This window comes from Octopus bimaculoides, chromosome 2 (genome assembly GCF_046866305.1).
Source record: "Octopus bimaculoides isolate indiv1 chromosome 2, ASM4686630v1, whole genome shotgun sequence".
NCBI lineage: Eukaryota > Metazoa > Mollusca > Cephalopoda > Octopoda > Octopodidae > Octopus > Octopus bimaculoides.
The window spans coordinates 150,414,668-150,432,253 of record NC_142929.1 but is presented as its reverse complement, the minus strand read 5'-3'; positions in this window follow the sequence as shown (position 1 = coordinate 150,432,253).

Here is a 17,586-nt window from a genome sequence, read left to right as displayed (position 1 = left end):
ACCCAATTGAGGGACCAGCTATCCGAGTTGATAGTACCAGGGTAGATAAAGCAATTAAGAGTATGAAGACCGGGAAAGCCCCCGGCCCATCAGGAATCACTGCAGAGATGCTCAAAATATCTGGCAGTGTTGGCTATAGCCTAGTCACCCGTATTACGAACCAGGTGATACACGAAGGAGTTATACCCAATGACTGGTGTAGCAGCATCATAGTCAACTGCTACAAAGGTTAAGGTGACGCTTTAGATACAAATAATTACAGAGGCATCAAGCTGTTAGATCAGGTTATGAAAGTTACAGAGAGGGTCATAGCCCAACTAATTAGGGAGCGAATCAATTTAGATGAGATGCAGTTTGGGTTTGTGCCAGGTAAAAGCACTACTGATGCCTTATTTCTAGGTGAGACAGTTGCAGGAGAAATACCTAGCTAAGGATAAACCTCTGTACCTGGCTTTCGTTGACATGGAGAAAGCCTTTGACAGGGTCCCCCGATCCCTTATCTGGTGGTCAATGAGGAAACTTGGGATAGAAGAATGGTTAGTGAGAGCTGTGCGAGCCATGTACAGAGATGCTGCCAGTAAGGTGAGGGTTGGAAATGAGTACAGCAATGAATTCCGGGTAGAGGTAGGGGTCCACCAAGGTTCCGTCCTCAGCCCCCTCTTATTTATCATAGTCCTCCAGGCAATCACAGAGGAGTTCAAGACAGGTTGCCCCTGGGAGCTCCTCTATGCTGATGACCTTGCCCTAATTGCGGAGTCACTATCAGAACTAGAGGAGAAGTTTCAGGTGTGGAAGCAAGGTCTAGAATTGAAGGGCCTTAGAGTCAACCTAGCTAAAACCAAAATCCTAATAAGTAGGAAGGTAGATAAAACACAAACCCCTTCAGGTAGATGGCCCTGCTCAGTATGTAGAAAAGGAGTAGGTAGTAACTCTATAAGATGTACCCGGTGCAAGCTATGGACACATAAGAGGTGCAGCAACATCAAAGGCAGGTTAACTAGCAAGTTAGTTTTTGTTTGTGGCAGATGTTCAGGTGCAATAAAGACTGTAAACAAACAGGAAACAACTTCTATCTCATTCCAGGGTGAAAAACTAGAGGTAGTCGATAGCTTCCGCTATCTGGGCGACCAAGTTAGTAGTGGGGGTGGGTGCGCTGAAAGTGTAGCTGCTAGAATAAGAATAGCCTGGGCAAAGTTTAGAGAGCTCTTACCCCTGCTGGCAACAAAGGGACTCTCACTCAGAGTAAAAGGCAGACTGTATGACGCATGCGTACGAACAGCCATGCTACATGGCAGTGAAACATGGGCTGTAACTGCTGAGGACATACGTAAGCTCGTAAGGAATGAACCCAGTATGCTCCGTTGGATGTGTAATGTCAATGTGAATACCCGTCAGAGTGTAAGTATCTTGAGAGAAAAGCTGAACATTAGAAGCATCAGTTGTGGTGTGCAAGAGAGACAATTGCGCTGGTATGGACATGTGGTGAGAATGGTTGAGGATAGCTGCGTGAAAAAGTGCCACACCCTAACAGTTGAGGGAACCTGTGGAAGAGGTAGGCCCAGGAAGACATAAACACACCAACATTGGGCCTCACCGAGGCGATGACTACTGACCGAGACCTTTGGAAATGTGCTGTGCGTGAGAAGACTTGGCAAGCCAAGTAAGATCATTGCCAGTGCCCCTGGATTGGTTCTTGTGCGGGTGGCACATGTGATGCACCATTGTGAGCGTAGCCGTTGCCAGTACCGCCTGACTGGCTCCCGTAGGATTTTCAAGCGAGATCGTTGCCAGTGCCCCTGGACTGGCTTGTGCGGGTGGCACATAAAAGACACCATTTCGAGCGTGGCCGTTTTCGTGCGGGTGACACGTAAAAGCACCCACTACACTCTCTGAGTGGTTGGCGTTAGGAAGGGCATCCAGCTGTAGAAACTCTGCCAAATTAGACTGGAGCCTGGTGTTGCCATCTGGTTTCACCAGTCCTCAGTCAAATCGTCCAACCCATGCTAGCATGGAAAGCGGACGTTAAACGATGATGATGATGATGATATATATATATATATATATGCATATACATTATATATATATATATATATATACATATATATATATATATATACATATATATATATATATATATACATATCTATATATATATATATATATATATATATATATATATATATATATATATATATATATATATATATATATATATATATATATATATATATATATATATATATATATACACATTATACATATATACATATGATGGGTTTCTTTAAGTTTCCATCTACTGTATCACTTAAAACACTTTGGTCAGCCCAAGGCTATAGTAGAAGGTACTTGCCTAAGGTGCCAGTGGGGCTGAACTTGGAACCATGTGGTTGGGGAGCAAACTTATCACACAATAATTCCTGTGCCTATATATATATATATATATATATATATATATATAAACACGTACACATATATACACACATATGTATATATGATATAACATAATATAATGTATACACATATGCATACATATGTATACACACCACCACCACCACCACCACCACCACCACCACCACCAGGGCTAGCAAGCTAGAAGGCTGCACCAGACACCAGTCTGATTTGGCATGTTTTCTATGGCTGGAGTGTAATGCGTGAGTGTAATGGGTGCTTTTGTGTGCCACCAGTACAGGTGCCATTTGTAAAACCAGTGTCTGCCACAACTACAATTTCATTTGACTTGATGGGTCTTCTTCTCGATCATGGCATAATGCCAAATGTCTTCCATGATGATGAAACATCACCAATTGTAGTCATTTCTTTGCATTTGGAGGTACAAATACATGGATGGATAAAGCATAGAGAGCAGCTTTTGAGATCCACCACTCATACATTCTTTCCTTTTATTTGTTTCAGTCATTTGACAGTGGCCATGATGGAGCACCACCTTTAGTCGAGCAAACTGACCCCAGGACTTATTCTTTGTATGCCCAGTACTTATTTTATCGGTCTCTTTTGCAGAGCCACTAAGTTACGGGGACATAAACACACCAACATCAGTGGTCAAGCAATGGCGGGGGAACAAACATAGACATACAACCATACACACACACACACACACACACACATTCACAGACACACACTCACACTCCACACACATATGTGTGTGTATATATATATATATTTATATATATATATATATATATATATATATATACATACGATGGGCTTCGTTCATCCACAAGGCTTGGGTCGGCCCGAGGCTTTAGTAGAACACACATTCCCAAGGTGCTACACAGTGGGACAGCTACTCCTGCACATATGACTATATGTACCATTGTTACTGTTGTAAAAGACATCAACAACTGAAAATAGTTATCATCATATCCAATGTTCAGTCATAAGCTAGCAATCACATACTCTCTCTCTCTCACACACACACACACATGCAAATTGTTGGCGATTTTCTTCCTCTGTCTTCCCTTCTATTGGGCTTTTGTCTGTTTCTGAAGAAGAGCGTCTGCCCGAAATGTCAAACCATCTTTCTTTCCTTTCCTGAGTGTTTGCTAATACATTACGTTTACCACGTCCTCGCGCTGTTTTTTGTGTTTGTTTTTTTGGGGATTTACTATATATAAAGATGCATGTGTGAATGTGTGTGTGTGCGTGTGTGTGTGTGTGTGTGTGTGTGTGTGTGTGTGTGTGTGTGTGGTGATTGAGAAGACCCGGAAACTGAAGTGAGATTGTAGCCATGCATGTCCAGCCAAGTTAAAAGTACCCCTGATGTGTCAGGCGATATGATATGCTTGAGAAGACCTGTTGTATCAAGTAAAACCAATATCGTAGCTGTGGCCAGTGCCCCCTGACTGGCTCCCATGCTGGTGGCACGTAAAAAGCACCCTCTACACTCTCAGAGTGGTTGGTATTAGAAAGGGCATCCAGCTGTAGAAACATTGCCAGATCAGATTGGAACCTGGTGCAGCTGCTGGCTCTCCAGACCTCAGTCAAACTGTCCAACCCATGCCAGCATGGAAAACGGACGTTAAACGATAATGATGATGATGGTATATATATATATATATATATATATATATATATATATATATATATATATATATATATATATATATATATATATATATATATATATATATATATATATATATATATATATATATATATATATATATATATATGGTGGGGGGGAATATGTATTTCCCCTGCATTGATGTGTGCATGTTGAGTGTAAAATGAGTCACTGTTCTTACAAACAGTGTTTGTTTACAATTCTCAGTGAAACATAGCCATCCTGTTCATTGTTTGGTAGATGAAGGAAGATATTACCCTGCCTGGAAACAGGTGAGAACTGGTGATTGGAAGTCTGTAGAAAAAAAAAACTGCCTTAAGAAAGTCTATGACCTAGGGAAGTATCATTAATATAGTGATGCTGCTGATGCTATATATATATATATATATATATATATATATATACACGTATACACATATATACATATATATATAGATATCTACATATCTACATACATGTATATGTGCATGCATATATATGTATGTATGTATAGCTAGATAGCTAGATATATAGATATAGATATATATGTATATGTATGTATATATGTATATATATGTATGTATATGCATGTATATATATGTATATATATGTATATATATATATATATATATATATATATATATATATATATATATATATAGGCATGTATATATGTACATATGTACATACACTACGCATACATGCTTTGTTTTTACTTTTATCATGTACATTTCATAACAGGATACTTTATTTCTATATTTCTATTTTCTATTTTATTCTTCTATTTGCCTTTATTTTACTTCACTTTCCTATTTATTTATAATTTATCATTCACAATATAATCCCTTGCAGGCTTGCCTTCATAGGCCCCCAATTTATTTAATATATTTGATTTTAGACTATTAAATTAATTATCTAGTTGCTACAAATTTCAATATATATTCTTTGCTGCTATTGCCTGACAAAACATTACTTTAAAGTGAATTAGCTACATTAGATTACACCAATATATCAATTTTTGATTTCCTCATATAACCCTAAACTCCATCACATTTCTTCTATATGTTCCATTTACTTACATGATTTATATTAAAAATTTTCCCTTAACCACCCCTACAGGATATAACCAAATAATTGGTTGGTACCATACCCACTTGGACAGACACCTTCAGATAGTCAATCAATTAATCAAATCACTAGTTCCTTCAACTATCCTTCAATATCATTTTAAATCTCCATCCGGAAAATTGTAACAAATTTAGTGTCCATTAATTTACAAATTACCACTGCAGTTATCAAAATTTATTTTTATTCATTTTTAGCATGTTTTGGCAAATTCAAACTTGAATATTTGTTTCTTGTTATTTTTCTTTATCAGAGAACATCTTTTCTCCTTAGATCAGTGGTTCTTAACCATTTTTGGTCTATGGACCCCTTTGATTCCTATTATATTCTACTGGACCCTCATATCCATTCAGTGTTTGAAAAAAATCCTCTAATGTTTTTTGTATAATTAAATATTATTAGGAATTGTATAACATTTTTTTTAACGTTTAGTGTATTATAGAAATATTGCCAATTTATTGCACATAAATTTTAACGGCAGAATGTTATACAGACCTCCAAGGGTCATGTGGACCCTGGTGGAGAACCACTGATTTAGATGAAGTGTGTTCATAACACACATAGCTCACTGGTATTAGGGAACTTTGAGACACTGCAGTGTTTTGGCCTAATTATATGGCTCATCAGCCAAAAGTACCCTACCAAACTGAGAACTCTGACAAAAGCATGAGAAGTCTGTTTTGGCAGACATCAGTATGCATCAGTAAATAATGTGTTTAGGGATTTCTATAAACAAGAGCTCATGCTCTCGTTAGATTGATCAGTTTGGCAGTGTAGTTTTGACCGAGGAGACACACAATTAGATTCAAATACTTCTGTGTCTCAAAGAGCCTTTACCTTTATGAAGTACATGTATACTGAGCCACATTATCTAAAACGAGGTGTTCTCTGATAATGAAAAACAATAACAAGGGGACGTTCACCTTCAAATCTGCCAGAAAATATTAAGAATAAATGCTTAGGAGTGGCTGTGTGGTAAGTAGCTTGTTCACCAAAAACATGGTTCCGGGTTCATTCCCACTGCATGGCACCTTGGGCAAGTGTCTTCTACTATAGCCTCGGGCCGACCAAAACCTTGTGAGTGGATTTGGTAGACAGAAACTGAAAGAAGCCCGTCGTATATATGTAAATATATATATATGCGTGTATATGTTTGTGTGTCTGTGTTTGTTCCCCCAACATTGCTTGACAACCGATGCTGGTGTGTTTATGTCCCCATAACTTAGCGGTTCGGCCTAAGAGACTGATAGAATAAGTATTAGGCTTCCAAAGAATAAGTCCTGGGGTCGATTTGCTCAACTAAAGGCAGTGCTTCAGCATGGCCACAGTCAAATGACTGAAACAAGTAAAAGAGTAAAAAAAAGAGTAAAAGAGTTACATTATTGTTTGGATTGTTACTGTTTTGCATGAATGATTACATTTATATTATTTTACATAATATTTTTATTTTCTAACATTTTCTACAAACCCTGAATATTTACTTTTTTTCTTACAGCTTTAAATCATGCATCTAGTTTTATTAGAATTTTTGCTTTTCATAATTTAAATTCTTTATATTCTCTATAATTTATCCAATTACTGAATTAAACTTTGCATACTCAGAATTATCTTTCCTAAAATAATTCTTTTTAATTTAGTCACAAGGCTGACAATATTATGAGGAGTGATGGGTAGTTGATTATCAACATCAGTATTTGATTAATACTTTATTCCATTGACCTAGAAGAATGAAAGTCAATGATATCTTTATGGGAATTTGAAATTTGAACTTATAAATTAGAATCAAGAGATACTGCAGCGTCTTTTGTATGTAACTAATGATTTGAATAATTTACTGCCTAAAATAATAACAACAGTTAAAGAATCTTTATATTTTTCTAATATCATTAGTTTTTATACATATGTAATAAATAGCCCATATAATTCTAGTTGTCATCATGTATTGTATGTCTGCAGAACATGGATGACATTACAACAAAAGTCTTTCTGATTAAGTGTGGGTTTTCCAGCTGCCTCATCACTCTTGTCCAACCAACTCATGATATTTTCATCTATTCTAATCTTAGCCTACCTCTTGATCTACTGCCCTCTACTCTGCTTTCCATGATAATGTTTTCCAGACTTCTGCTTCTTCAAATATGGCCATAATAGAACGCTTTTGTTTTTTCACAATGTTCAGGAGTTGTCATCTTTCACCTATTTGCTGTAGCACCCATTCATCTGTCTGATGGTCCTTGTAAGAGACTCACAACATTCTCTTATACATCCACATTGCAAACACTTTGATTATGTTTTCTTTAAATTTGTTCAGAGTCCATGCTTCACAACTATAAATGCCTATTGCCAAAATGAGCACTTGCATTCCCCACCCCTTTTTTAAAAATTTGGTTGGGACACATTTGCAGCTCCAGATGTTATTACTTCTCAATAAATTTCATAGCCTTGTTTAAATGAATAGTGGGAATTATCTCTATGTTCACATTTGTGCTAAGCAAATTTGTTAAAGTATGAATTTCCTAAATTGTTATTTATCATTTAATTCTGTTTCAACTATATTAATATCTTTAATGGTGTCTGACTCATACTACTACATCTAAATTTATACATATTCATTTAATATTTTGAAATATAGCAACATATATTTCCTTTGACATTTTCGTCTCTTTTTCCATGTAGTCAATAAAAAAAAATTCCTTTCCCCATTTCTTAGGCTTACTGATGATATATGACTTACTTCTGTAACATAGTTCTAAAATAAATTGAAATGAATTTGAAATTTTATCCATCTTTTCTAGTTTAATGCTTAACATTTATTATAAACTAAAAGCAGTTACTAGCGATTCTTCCATTACACTTCTCCACAAAATTAATTCCGCTTACTTTTCAATTTTCCTACTAATTTGACTTTTACACATACGTGGTCTTATAATTTTAGCTTTTCTAAGCATTACTTTGAATCAGTCACTAAATTAAAATTCTAGGCTTCAAAGTCAATTATCAAACTTTATTCAACTTAATAAATGAATATAAATTATATGGTATTGAGTGATTCATTTAAAAAACTGCAGATTTTTGTTCCTTAGGACAAACACACACTCATATGTATGTATGTATGTATGTATGTATGTGTGTATGTATGTATGTATGTATGTGTGTGTGTGTATGTATTATGTATGTATGTGCAGATTTGTATGTCTTATGTATGTATTCTCATGTATATAGCTGCATATCTAGACATGCTCATGTATATTTAAATAAGTATGTATATATGTATATGTCATTATTCAGCTTTATTTCTAGATTTCTTGCTAATAGAGAAAGAGCCGGTTTCTAACCTAGATCCAAGGTTCCTTCATTGGAATTTCAACATCAACAACAGGGTATTTTTGTTTGTATGTATACGTGCAGATTTGCATGTTTGGTATTATGTATGTATGTATGTATGTATGTATGTATGTATGTATGTATGTATGTATGTATGTGTGTGTGTGTGTGTGTGTGCATATATATATGTACACTTACATGCTTCCATGTGCACACACACACACACGCACAGTGTGTACTGATTTCCCAGTGTTAATATTGATTAATCTTTCAATATGTTCTTCCCATTCTATATCAAGCTTACACATATTGACACAATTATGTTTGTAACTCGCTATGCATATAACATAACCACTATCATCACTGTTTTAATGTCCACTTTTCTAAGCTCACATGGTTTGGTCAGAATTGGTTAAGGTGAATTTTCTATGCCTGGATGCCCTTTCTGTTGCTGTCCCTCACCTGTTACCAAACAAGGTAATATTTTCCCATGGCCAGACATGTTTTCACAGAAGATTGGAAATGAAAGACATTTCTTGCATGCTCCCGTATGACCACAGCCACATGACTGAAATGAGTAAAAGAATAAAAGAGACAGTCACACTTGTTTACAACTATCACACAATGTCAAGGCAAGGTCACCCCCTCCACACACACACATGTTTACATGGGCTTCTTTCAGTTTCTATAAACCAAAGCTACTCACAAGGCTTTGGTTGACCCTGGGCTATATTCGAGGACTCATTTCCATTTTTCCCCATTGTGGGACTGAACTGAAGTCATGTGATTGTGAAGCAAACTTTTTACCACACAGTAAATTGATTTCATCAATTTCACTTACTCTTTGATTTCACTTTGACTGTTTCCCCCCTCCACTGTCAATTTCCTTGACCTCTCAGTCACCACTAACTGTGTAAGCCTTTCACTCTTTACATTTATTTTCTATAAACCAGCTGGTGCTTTTCCTTACCTCAAACTTGCCCTGTTCCTACCCTACACACTCCAAATCATCCATCTTATAGTTTACATATCTTCACTGTCTCTCTAGTCATGATCACAACTTATCAGTCTCACCTGATGGACTTCCACTTTGTATGTAGTGAATGCCACCAGACTATTGTCAACAATTCCTGCTTCTGTGATTGTAACTTTGATCATATCCCTGACCTTATGTCTTCCCACACATTTGTATCCCAACTTTTGTTCGTTGGGCCTTCCTCTTCCTCATCCACTATTCTTTTATTTGTTTCAGTCATTTTACATATCTGCATCTAATAACACAGCATTCCATCCTTACACATTGCAACATATCATACCACATTACACTTACACAAGGATTTCTACATCCCCATATACTGAACATATCAAACATACTCTCCCCTCTTGCTCATGCTGTAACCCAAATTATGTCTCTATGTCTGATCCTTCTATTTCACTTTCCAACTTCCTTTTTACACCAAGTCTTTCAATGTAAACCAAATGTCGTAAATTCAGGCTCAAATAACCAAATAGAGAGATACAGGAAATCCAAGATGGGTACTGGAAACTGGACTATATATGCAGAAAGTAATGAGTAAAGGAGTAAGAAAAAGATGGCTAGCAGTAAAAGACACCAACAGAAGGAAGCTATGAGAAATGACAGGGAAAGTTGATTCTGTTGCCAGTAGGATAGATACTAAAAATATAGAAGACACTAACTTATTGATCTATGCAGGAGAAGTAGTAGTCACCAGAAGATTAGATATCTCACAGGGAAAGATTTAAAAAGAGCAAATGTGGAAAAGGAGACTACAAAATAAAGTGAAGACTTTAAGACAAGATCTGAGTAGAATAGAAGCCTGGAAAACAAACAAGTTAGTAAACACAAGGTGCAAATCTTGCCTCGAGGAAAGATACTTAGTCAAAGAGAAAGGATTTGGGACAATAATAGAAGAGTTGAAACAGCATATCATAACAGTAGCAGGCAAGCTCTCCAGATATCAGAAAATAATAGATCATTATCAACAGAATAGACTGAGACAAATCAGAGGAGATTTTATAACCAAATAAATAGTGGAGAATGAAGTACTGAAGACGAGAAACCTAATGCAGTGGAAACTAGAAAGTTCTGGAGTAATATTTGGGATAAACCAGTAAATCATAATGGAGATGCAGTATGGTTAAACAAATTGAGGGAAGAAGTAGTGAGTGAGAAACAGCCAGATCTAAGATTAACTAATGCATTAATGAGTAAAGTGTTAGAAAATGCCGAATTGGAAGGGCCCAGGATGAGATTTAGTTCAAGAGTACTGGCTAAAGAAATGTAGTAGTTTACATGGGAGGCTGGGGAAACAACCTCAGGTTTGCCTTAATGCAGGAATAATACCAGATTGGATGACTAGACGGAGAACAGTACACCTTATGAAAGACAAAAACAAGAGTAATACAACTAGCAAGTATAGACCAATAACTTGCTTACCATCAGCGTAGAAGCTGTTAACATGAATGTTTTCAGAAAGCATTTATGAGCACCTTGATAACCAGAATTTATTACCAGAAGAACAGAAAGGTTGCAGGAAGAACTCTAGAGGAACGCATGATCTATTATATATAGACAAAGCAGTTCTAAATGAAGTAAAAGCTAGAAAGAAAAATCTAACAATAGCATGGATAGATTATAGGAAAGCCTATGACATGATCCCACACTCATGGATAAGTGAATGTTCGAGTATATTCAGTATAGCAGACAGCATAAGAGAGTTAATTAGCTTTAGCATGAAGAAACGGAAAGCAGATCTCTACTCAGGTAACACACTCTTAGGGAAAGCTAATATCAAAAGAGGAATTTTCCAGGGGACTCTTTTTCCCCTTTAATATTTGTCATATATTTGATCCTCCTCAGTTTTGTATTAAGGAAGGCAAAGGCATGGAATCAATTCAGAAATAGTAATGGAAAAATTAACCATTTGCTCTACATGGGTGATCTGAAGCTTTTTAGTAAGAATGAAAAAGAGATAGGCATGGGATTTGGCATAGATAAGTGTGAAATATTAGTCATATGAAGGGGACAGGTAGTCAACAGTGAAGGCATCCAATTACCAGATGGCCAGACATAAAAATACCTGAGAGGAGGAGAGAGTTATAAGTATCTAGGAGTATGAGAATCTGACAGATTACTAACTACAGAAAGGAAAACGAAAATTGAGAAGGAGTACATCAGAAAGGTGAGAAAGCTAATGAAGTCCAAATCAAGTGAAGGCTGTAAATACTTGGAAAGTATCATTACTTAGATACTCAGTAGCTTTTGTAACTTGGACAAAATCTAAAGTAGCAATGTTAGACAAAAGAACTAGGAAAGAATTCAATATGATGACGTCTCTGACAATGACAATGACAAGCATGGTGGATTATGTAGATGATGATGATGATTATGATGATTATGATAATGACGATGACCATGATGAAGGTGACGTTGGTGATGATACTGATGATGACGATGACGCTTACGACAATGACGGTGGTGCTGATGGTGGTGGTGAGGATGATGATTATGATGATGATGACAATTATGACGATGACAAGGATGGTGGTGGTGGTGAAGATGATGATTATGATGATGATGATGATGACGATTACGACAATGATGACAGTGGTGGTGGTGGTAGTGGTTGTGGTGGTGGTGGTGATGATGATGTTGATGATGGTGATGGTGATGACGATGACAACGACGACGATGATGATGATGATGATGATGATGATGATGATGATGATGATGATGATGATGATGATGGTGGTGGTGGTGTTGGTGACGATGATGATGTTGATGGTGTTGGTGATGGTGATGATGATGATGATGATGATGTGGTGGTGGTGGTGACGAGGATGACAGCAAGGCATTATGGAACGCAAGAGAATGTCATGTCTATGGTACGCCTGTGTGTGTGTTAGCTAAAAGGCTGCTGTCACAGTGAGAGCATGCAGAGTGATTTGAGTGTTGTCTGTTCCAGCATGTTTGTTCGTCATAACATTATCGGAATCGATGGCAGAAAGGAATAGAAGACCATTAAAGGGAAAAGAAAGAGAAACGACTGACGAAGGAATGAGACAGAAAACAAAAAGTACCAAAAAAAAAAAACAATAAACGTTGCCGATGCTGTTTTTGGTGTTGTTGTTGATGATGATGATTTTGGTGATAATGGTGGTGATGATGATGATGATGCTGTGGTTGCTTTTGATGTTTTTTGATGTTTTTTGTTGTTGTTGTTGTTGTTGTTGTTGTTGTTGCTGTTGTTGTTGTTGTTGTTGTTGTTGTTGATGATAGTGATGATGCTGAGGTTGTTTTTGTTGTTGTTGACGATGATGATGGTGGTGATGATGCTGTGATTGTTTTTGTTGTTGTTGTTGTTGTTGTTGTTGTTGTTGTTGTTGTTGTTGTTGTTGTTGTTGTTGTTGTTGTTGTTGTTGTTGTTGTTGTTGTTGTTGTTGTTGTTGTTGTTGTTGTTGTTGTTGTTGTTGTTGTTGTTGTTGTTGTTGTTGTTGTTGTTGTTGTTGTTGTTGTTGTTGATGATGCTGTGGTTGGTTTTGTTGCTGCTATTGTTATTTTTCCCCCACTGATCATGGCAATGCAAGACATTCCTGCCATGACCATCCCATCTTTTGATATATATATACGTAAGAGTAAATCGTTTAATGTGTCCACTCTTTCTGAAGACAGTTGGGTGTAATTTCAGGGAGATGTGGTAGCTATTTCTAGCAGATCAATCAGCCACATAAAAGGGCCTTCAAGAATGTTGTCGAATAGCCTAAGGCCAGCCCTGATGGGGCAAAATTATGACTGAAGGCTTTCCAGATATGACCATCATGTCTTTTTGAGGGTGTGTAGAACTATATTATCTATAATAGGTCTTGCTTGTTGTTTGTGCTTTTTTTTTAAAGAAAAAGTATGATTTGAGGGAGATTTGGCTACTTCATTTAGAAGTTCCTTCAAGGAACATTGCAGAAATGAAGAAGAAATAAAAGATTGGAAATAAGGAAGAAATAGAAAAATCAGTGAAAAAGAAAAACTGAAAGTGAATGAAAAGAATGAAAGAAAGAAGAAAAGGAAGGACAGAAGCAAGAAAGAAAGAAAGAAAGAAAGAAGAAAAGGAAGGACAGAAGCAAGAAAGAAAGAAAGAAAGAAAGAAAGAGTGGGAAGTGAGCGAGTGAGAGTTTGTGAGAGAGAGTGGGAGAGTGAGAATGAGAGAGAGCGTGAGAGAGAGTGAGAGAAAGAATGAGAGAACGAGGGAGAGTGTGAGAGAGAGTGAAAGAATGAGAGAGAGTGAAAGAGAGAATGAGAGAATGAGAGAGAGAGAGAGAGAGAGAGAGAGAGAGAGAGGCAGATTAGAAAGCAAGAAATATGAATGAAAGAATGAAAAAAATTAATGATATAAGAATGAAAAATGTGTTTGATCATGAGTCTGATGGTGGCTGACCAAGGGTTAAACAATAACAAAAACAAATTTGAAATAAAGCATTCAGTCTGGAGGGAGCCTCTACATAGACGTTTGACCTGCTGAAAATAGTAACCAAATGAAGATTAAAAAGAAACTCGGGTTGAATAAATGAGTTAAAATTAGAGTTAAACTATAAAACTGGGAGAAGAAAGAAAAGAAAGAAGGGAAGAATGAAGAGAAATCCCTAATATAGGTGCAGGTGTGGCTGTGTGGTAAGTAGCTTGCTTCCCAACTAGACGGTTCTGGGTTCAGTCTCACTGCGTGGCACCTTGGGCAAGTGTCTTCTACTATAGCCTTGGGCTGACCAAAGCCTTGTGAGTGGATTTGGTAGACGGAAACTGAAAGAAGCTTGTCGTATATATATATATATATATATATATAATTTAAAGAAAAACCACTATTAAATAATTCAACAAAGAAGAAATCAACTCACACCCTCCAAAAAACAAATATATCACAAAATATGTGTGTGTGTGTGTGTTTGTGTGTCTGTGTTTGTCACCCCTACCTCATCATTTGGCAACAAATGTTGGTGTGTTTAAGTCCCCCGTAACTTAGCAGTTTGGCAAAAGAAACTGATAGAATATATGCTAGGCTTACAAAGACTAAGTCCTGGGGTCGATTTGCTCGACTGAAAGCGGTGCTCCAGTATGGCCACATTCAAATGACTGAAACAAATAAAAGAATAAAAGATAGAGTAAAGAAGAAGTAGAACAAAAATGGGAGAGGGGGAGAGAGAGGAAGAAAGAGATGGAGAGAGAGAGAGAGAGGGAAGGAGAGAGGGAGAGAGAGGAAGTTTTTATGAAGGAAGAAGTAAAGAACTTATTGAAATGTAAGGACGAAAGAGGCAAAAATGAATGAAGATGGTAAGAGACAGAGAGAGAGAGGAAATGAAAGAAGAGAAGGACAGACGAACAGAATAATATGGGAGAAGAAAAAGGAAAGAGGGATAGAGAGAGAGAGAGAGAGAGAGAGAAGTGAGGGAGAGAGAAAGTGAAAGAAAAAGGCACCAAGGTATATATATATATATATATATATATATATATATATATATATATATGTGTGTATATAAATATATATATATATATATATCCACACACACACACACACAAACATATGTATATATATATATATATATATATATATACATACACACATATGTACATGTATGTATATGTGTGTACAGACATACACATACACACAAGCACACACACAAACATACACACACATGGACGCATATGCACACGTATGTGTATGTGTGTACAAACAGACATACACACAAGCACACACACACACATATGTACTTGTATGTGTATGTGTGTCCAAACATAGACATACACACAAGCAAACACACACACACAAACATATACACACACACACACACATACACAAATGTACATGAGTGAAAGGAAGAACAACAGAAAGAAGAAAAAGCTTTCTTTCTTATGTTTTGACTTTTAGAGAGAAAGAGAGAGAGAGAGGGGGGGAGAAAGGAATGAGAGAAGGAAAGATTTGAAGAAAGATAAATACATACATAGGAAGAAAGAGGGAAATCATTTTATCTAAGTGATTAAAGGAACGAGTGAATGAATAAGCTACGAAAGAATGACCAAATGGACGTTTGAATGAATGAACGAACGAATGAACGAATGAACGAACGAGCGAATGAGTGAATGAGTGAATGAGTTACTGGGCCTGGTGAACAGATTTGATGAAAGTGTATTAGTAGGAGCGACAGTAGTGTTTGGTATACGTGATTGGGGGTGGGGGAGTCGGGGATGGTTGAAGATAATGGTTAGTTTGTGATGGTGGTGGTGGTGGTGGTGGTGGTGGAGGTGGTAGTGGTGGTGTGCTGTAGTTTAGTGGTTGTAGTGGTAACAGTAGGGTTAGTGGATGTAACGCTGGTAGCAGTGATTGGCGAGTTGTAGTTGGATGGTGGTGGTGGTGGTGGTGGATCGAAGCGACCCATTTGTGTGTGTGTGTGTGTGTGACAGTAGTGTAAAAAAGAAATGGCATCTGCTAGTAAGTAGTGGTGGTCGTGGTCTTAATGGTTGTATTACGTTGTGGAACAGTTGACACTAGTGTAGCTGCTGTTAGAGTTGTTATTACTGTTGTTGTTGTTGTTGCATTTTAGCCACAATTCATTCCTGATAGAGTAAATCGAACGATAGTCGAAAGACACTCCACCTGTGGCCATCCCATTGTTTTCTTACGCGTGCAAAGAACCCAGGACCTCATAGACCAATGAGTCCTTCTCTGAAACACTCAACACAGAAAAAAAGTTGAGAGAGATTTGACTGCTATTTCTAGCAGACTCTCTTGTTGATTCATTGTACTGATGACAAGTTGAAGAATGACACTGATGGCACGTGTATAGGCTGTAGTATATTCACAGACGGACCATGGTGGTGTATAGTAGCAAAGTTAGGGTGATAGTGAGTGCACAGGTGGTAGTTTTAGTGGTGGTCTAATACCTCTACAACTATAGTTGGTGCATTGTGCTGGTGATTTTGCTTTGGTGTTGTTGTAGTGTTGCAATTGCAGTGTTAAAGTGGTAGCATGGTGATGTTTTGGTGTGGAGTAGAGGCTATAGTATACTTGGTAGTAGTATTATAGAAATGGCATTGTTTAGGTAGTAGTATTATGGTGTGTGACTGTGACTGTAGCAATGACACGCAGTGATATTGCAGAGATGGTATTGGTAGGAATGTTGTAGTGTATTGGTTGTAGCACAACAAGTGGTGATATAGAGATGGTGTTCGTAATGGTGGTGGTCGTGTTGATGGTGGTGGTGGTGGTGGTGGTACTGGTGGCTGTGGTGGTGGTGGTGGTGGTACTGGTGGTGCTGGTGCTGGCGCTGGTGGTGATGATAGTAGTGGTGGTGGTGGTGGTGGTGGTGGTGGTGATAGTAGCGGTGGTGGTGCCGGCGGCACTGGTAGTGCTGATGATGAAGGTGGAGGTGTTGGTGCTGTTGATAGTAGTGGTAAATGAACAGTGTGGTGTTTGATGGTATGGTGCCATGATAATGTTGGTGGTGGTGGTGGTGGTGGTGGTGGTATTGGCGGTGATGGTGGTGGTGGTGGTGGAGGTACAATAACAGTATATATATATATATATAGGAAATGAGGGTGATGACAAAGCTGGAGGCTTTGGTGGTGGAGTTGGGATGGTTCGGTGAGGGGTGAGGGTGAGAGTTAATGCTGAGTGGTGGGTGGTGGTGATGGGTGGTGGTGGGGGTGTGTATGTTTATATGTGATTGTGCTAGGATTGGATAAGGTATATATATGCATGTGCACAAGTGTGAGTGCGTGTCTATGTCTATGTGTGTGTGTGTGTGTGTGTGTGTGTGTGTGTGTGTGTGTCGTGATGATGATGTGTATACGTGGTAGTGTAACTTCAGGATGGGGGTGGGATAGGATATCGGGTGACAATGGTATGGCAAGAGGGTGATATTCCAAGGGTGGGTGGAGGGTGGTCGAGGAAGAGGAACATCTCTCCAAGGTATGTTAGTGGTGGCGGTGGTGCTGGCAGTGGTGGTGGTGGTGGTGGTGGTGGTGACGGTAGTGATGATGATGATGATGATGGTAGTGATAGTGATAGTGG